The sequence below is a fragment of the Nicotiana tabacum genome, chromosome 19 (genome assembly GCF_000715075.1).
Source record: "Nicotiana tabacum cultivar K326 chromosome 19, ASM71507v2, whole genome shotgun sequence".
Lineage (NCBI taxonomy): Eukaryota > Viridiplantae > Streptophyta > Magnoliopsida > Solanales > Solanaceae > Nicotiana > Nicotiana tabacum.
This window is the reverse complement of record NC_134098.1, coordinates 48250648-48256647: the sequence shown is the minus strand read 5'-3', so window position 1 is coordinate 48256647 and position 6000 is coordinate 48250648.

The window sequence follows — 6000 nt, the reverse complement described above, 5'->3', positions numbered from 1 at the left end:
ACATTTTTGTGTTAGATAAATATGACATCCATCGAGTTGCGCCGGCTTGCCGCTGCTTGTCTTCTTTCCGGTTAAGATAAGAAATTTAGAGGAAGATGAGACAGATAATTCAACCCAAACGTAGAAGGTAACTTACAATAACCATCATTATCTTACTAAGGGTAATTTAAAACACTATAATCATTGAAAACTTTCATATTCTCCTTTTTAGAAAGACCAATTAGGATAAACATAAGAATATGCCTTAATGATCAATAAAGTAAATGAAAAGCGTAATCTATTTTTTGAATCGATTAAAAAGGAAAAGAAAGAGCATTAAGGATAAAGAGCTGTGAAATCTCAAAAATAATTAAAATAAAATGTACACTGTATTAAGTAACAGTTATTGACAGATATGGCACGAGATTTTCACAACTTTTTGCCAGAAAAGTCGAGCTTTGATATGGATTTGGGAGGACCGCTCTTAGTTGCAGTAACTGATGATGAGTAGATAGAAGCCATGCCCATAGAAAAAAGAAACGTTCTAAATGGTAAATATACGGAAATGTATTAAAAGTGTATTTCAACTACTATTTGACAAGATAGGTTCATCATTTCTGATTCATTTATAACAATTTTAGAACATAAAGGAACTCAAAAGAAAAGAAATAATCATTGTAGTAACTAGTAATGACCTTTTGTACAGTCTCATTACAAATTTGAAATTAAATCATGCATTCCTGAAGATAAAATGTGGAAGCCATCCACAATTATCGATACACCTAACTTTATACTGGATGGTATGACATTAAATAAAAGAACTTACTTCCTAAAAAATCACTGATTATAAATTTATAATATGTAGGTCACCATCTTAAATTGAAATATTATTGTGGAAAAGAAAAAATCCAAAAACATATCAATTATCAAAACATCATTGTTAAATTCAAATTCGTAATATTATGATTTAAATTTGCAATACTACATAAAATAACTTATAATCACTATTATTATAACTTCAACGACCATCTGTTGGTGCTACTAATTTTCAGTCATATATATATATATATATATATATATATATATATATATATATATATATATATATATATATATATATATATATATATATATATATATATATAAAATATCGGTTTACAAAAATAATCTTATAATATTAAGTATAATAACTCATAATATAAGGACATAATCGGAATTCAAGATATTAGCCTTATAATCCTATTAGTTTTAGGGCATGAAATTACACGTTAGGAATTCTACATGATTACCTATAGGAATCCTATTAGTATAATTACTTTCGTGTTGTCTAATTCATATAAAATTGAACAAATATACTTCTTAAAAATTTCTATTACTAATTTAATTTAAAAATATATTATAATATCCTATTACTAATTTAATTTGAGAATGTATTATATTGTCCAAATCCATTTAGAAAAAGGAGAGCCTATATTACTATAAAAGCATAAATACAATATTAATATATCAAAATAGTACTAAAATATTAAACGGAAGAACACATAGGGAAAGGACATAACTGCAATAACCTATTTTTTTATACTACAATACCTTCTATGCTAATTTTTAATATTTAAAATTTTAAAATTAATAAAATTTTGTCTATTAAATTCTTACTAAAAATATGTAGGAAGGTTTGATAAAATCAATTTCATAAGAATCCTCCATATTGGCAATACATTATCACTCCATAATTTTTAATATGTAATATTAAATGGACTGCATAAAGAGTTGAAATTGAGAAAAAATATACCTCCACGGTAATATATTTTTATATTATATTTGAACTATTTTTCTACTCGAAATAATATTCTTTTATCAATTTTTCGTGTAATATTGAAAAATACTCAATTATTAAACAATAACTAAGAAAATATTTAAGAATATAAATGTGTGAGAAAGAGAAAAAAAATAATTGGTAAGAATCAATACCACTAATGATTCTACAAACGTAAAGATCTAAAAGTGAAATATCATATCAATCTTTTACTCTTTGAAAATAAAATTTATGGTGGATAAAATTATAATTAAGATTAAATATTCAAAACAAGAGATGAATTAATATTAAGAGAATACTCCTATGCTCTTATAATTGCCTGTGATGAAGCACTTATGAACTCCGGTCAATTATTTTTTAAATTCATCATATGAGTAAAATTCTTATTCAAGTTTTAAAAATGCTTAGGGTACATAAATTTATTCCATAAAAAGAGTGTTAGAACACAAAGTAAAAATGTTAGTATATTATTAAGAATCAAAATTCTATACAAGTGTCTGAGAAAACACAATCAAAGCTAAATCTTAAACAAGAACCAACTTTCAAGACTATATTATAAAGAGTCGACTCTGGTATAACGGGATTATTCTTTATAGATGTCTCCGGCGAAATCAAAATAATATTTCTATATCATTGTGATGACCCGATAGGTCATCTAGAGCATTAACCCTAAATTCTGCATTTCGAAACTCCAAATAACTCTTTTTTTGCCTTCCTCGATTTGTGTGCGCTGTCTGTGTCTTTTTTCGAATGGTTCTTATGTGAAAAACTTATTAAAGTGTGAAATCATGCCTTAAAACTCACTTGAGTTGATTTCGATCAATGTTCTAAGCAAACAGACCCGGATCTGTATTTTAACGGTATCAGTGGGTCCGTATCTTGATTTGGGACTTAGGCGTATGCCCGAAATCGAATTCGGAGATCCCTAACTTGATTTATCGCAAGTTGTTGAAAATTTGAAATTTAAAGAATTTATAAATTTGACCGAAGTTTGACTTTATTGATACCAGGTCCGGATTTTAGTTCCAGAGCTTGGTATAGGTTCGTTACTGTATTTATGACTTGTCTGCAAAATTTGGCGCAAAACGGAGTTGATTTGACGTGATTCGGACGTTCGGTTGTTAAAATGAAAGTTCTTAAGTTTTATTGAAAATTTTATTTGTTTTATTATCTGATTCATAGTTCTAGGTATTATTTTGGTGTTTTGATCGCGCGAGTATAGTTGGTTTGGAGCCCCGAGGGCTCGGGTGAGTTTCTGATAGACTACAGGTGTTTCGGACTTAGAAAATTCTGGTTTTCTTTAGCTTCTGCTGTCATCTGGTGTTTTATTCTTCGCGATCGCGAAGGTACTCTGGCGATCGCGAAGGGTAAACTGGGTTGGGGTTGGATTTCCTTAATCGCGAACGTGATATCTAGGTCACGAATGCGGAGCAATGGGGGACTTACCCTTCGCGAACACGACCTGCTTCTCGTGAATGCTTAGGCTTTGGACCTGGGAAGGGGATCAGTGCTTTCTTTTACGCGAACGTGAGCACTAGCTCGCGAACGCGAAGGGCTGGGGGCAACAGCCTTCGCGAACGCGTGGGAGAACTTGCGAACGCATAGGTCATTTTGGCCGCTGCACATCACGAATGCGATGAAGACCTGACGCACAGACCTTAAAACATTTCAAAAACGAGATTTCACCCATTTTCACCATCTTTCCATTTTAGCTCGGCCTAGAGGCGATTTTGAAGAGAAAATTCATCACTAATTCATAGGTGTGTATACTTTAACTCATTTTCTTCCATTTCTAACATCGCCCATTAATTTGCAGCCTTAATCTTTATTCTTCCATGGTAGAAAACTAGGGATTTAGGAAGAATTGAGGTTTTTTGCAAATTCGGGATTTAGACCTCAATTTGGGGCCGGATTTTGAAACTAATTACATAATCGGGCTCAGGGGTAAATGGGTAAATATATTTGGTCCGAATCTCGGGTTTTGACCAAGCGATCTCGGGGTTGACTTTTTTTGACTTTTTGAAAAAGTATAAAAATCCTAACTTTATGTGTGGTAATTGATTCCCTTAGCATTATTTGATGATATCGAGTCGATTTTGGTTTGATATCTATGGTTTGGAGGCGGATTCTAGAGGAAAGGCTCCGGTAAAGCTCTGAGTTGATTGTGCAGTGAGGTAAGTATCGTGGTTAATCTTGACTTGAGAGACTAGGACTTGTTTGCATATTTGCTACGTGTTTAAATATTTGGGTACAATGTATATGTGAGGTGACGAGTACTTATGCGTTGTTATTGGGTTAAAGTATGCAGGTGAGACTTGTTTCCTTGTAACTTATTGCCTATTTTACTTATGATACCCATGCTTAAATTAGTTTATTTCTTAGTTGATCGTTCTTTCCGCATTATGAATTAATTGTGATGGTCGAGTATATTTGGAAGTTGAGGTTTGGAATCTTAGATCCATTATTGATGTAAGGTTTATTACTGCATTATCTATCTCCCAAAATTTTATAGTCATTATTACATGATAAGGGAGAGTGTAAAAGCATGAAGGGTGATGTCGTTTCATTTATTGCTTCATTTATTAATTAATACATAGTGAAAAAGAGAGTAAACACACGAAGGGCGATGTCGTACCGTATTTATCGTTTCATGATGAGGTTGAGAGTAAAATCACGAAGGGTGATGTCATGCCATTGTTATCATTTCATGGTAAGGTTGAGAGTAAAAGCACGATGGATGATGTCGTGTCATCTTTATTCATTATGTTTATCCGTTTTCATTGGTTGATGATTATTTGACTGTTTTATGTTGTATTCCTATTGTAGTTATCGTATCTTGTTCCCCTTACGCATGTCCCCTCCTAATCGTACATATTAAATTTATATTTGTTACTATGTTGCACATATATCTACATTTGTACAAGTTTAATTACGTGAGTGTCCTGTCATAGCCTCGTCACTACCTCGTCGAGGCTAGGCTCGGCACTTACGGAGTATATTGGGTCGGTTGTACTCATACTACACCCTGCACTTCTTGTGCAGTTTTTGGTACTGGTCCCAGCTGTACGTGAGGTGCATCAGCTATGATTATCATATTTGGAGACTCGAGGTAGATCTGCTGGCGTCCACAAACCTTGAAGTCCCCTTCCTCTTTCCTCATTTACTGTTCATTTCATTCAAAATAATTGTATTTATTTCAAACTCTATTGGTAGAACTTCTAGTAGTTCGTACACTTGTGACTCCAGATCCTGGTTGTACTTAGATATGTTGGTTATTATGCCACTTCGTACTTTATTTTAGTTTCATTCCAGTTTAATTGGTTTAATTATTTGAATTATTTTAAAAAAATGGCTTAAGAATTTCTCTAACGTTGGCTTGCCTAGCGAGTGAAATGTTATGCGTCATCACGGTCCCGAATGTGGAAATTTCAGGTCGTGACAGTCATACATTACATGCAAATATTATATCAAAAGGCATGACACGGTTAGCAATAATAGCAAGTGGTGTTCCAACAACGATTTTATTGTGAGGCTACATATTTTAGATTTGATATACCTATTCAAATAACTTAAATAACCATCACAAATATATCAAAGCAGAGCAATGTTGCTAAATTTATAAGAAAAGAAAAATTGATAATATGTGATGAAGAACTTATGGCTAAGTGTCAAACGATCGAAATAATTGCATGAAAATCTAGAGATATATTGGATATTAATGAACCGTTTGGTAAAAAATTAATGGTTTGAGAGGTGAATTATGTCAAGTACTACCAGTAGTTCCAAAATCGACAAAGCAGAGATTGTTAAAGCTAGCTTGCCAAAGTTATACTTCTGCTTCAAATGAAATAGATTCATCTGATAAGAAACATAAAGTAAGAACAGATCCAGTATTCAGTGTCTTTTTGCTTCGTGTCGGAAACGAAGAAGAGCATCCAATAAAAGATGATTTGGTTCTTCCTGAATACTTGGTTATCAATCCCAATGGTAATAGTAGTGTATTTAATAAGAGAACTATTTTTATCATTAGATTAAAACGCAATTTGTGCAAATCGCATGATAGAATTAAAGGGATATATTAGTTAGCATAAATGAATATGTTGATCAACTAAATAAAATATTGGTTGCAAAATTTTATACTAAAAACAAAATATTTTCAGTTTTTGACTCAGCAGAAAATGATACCAATAATTACTACCAAGAAG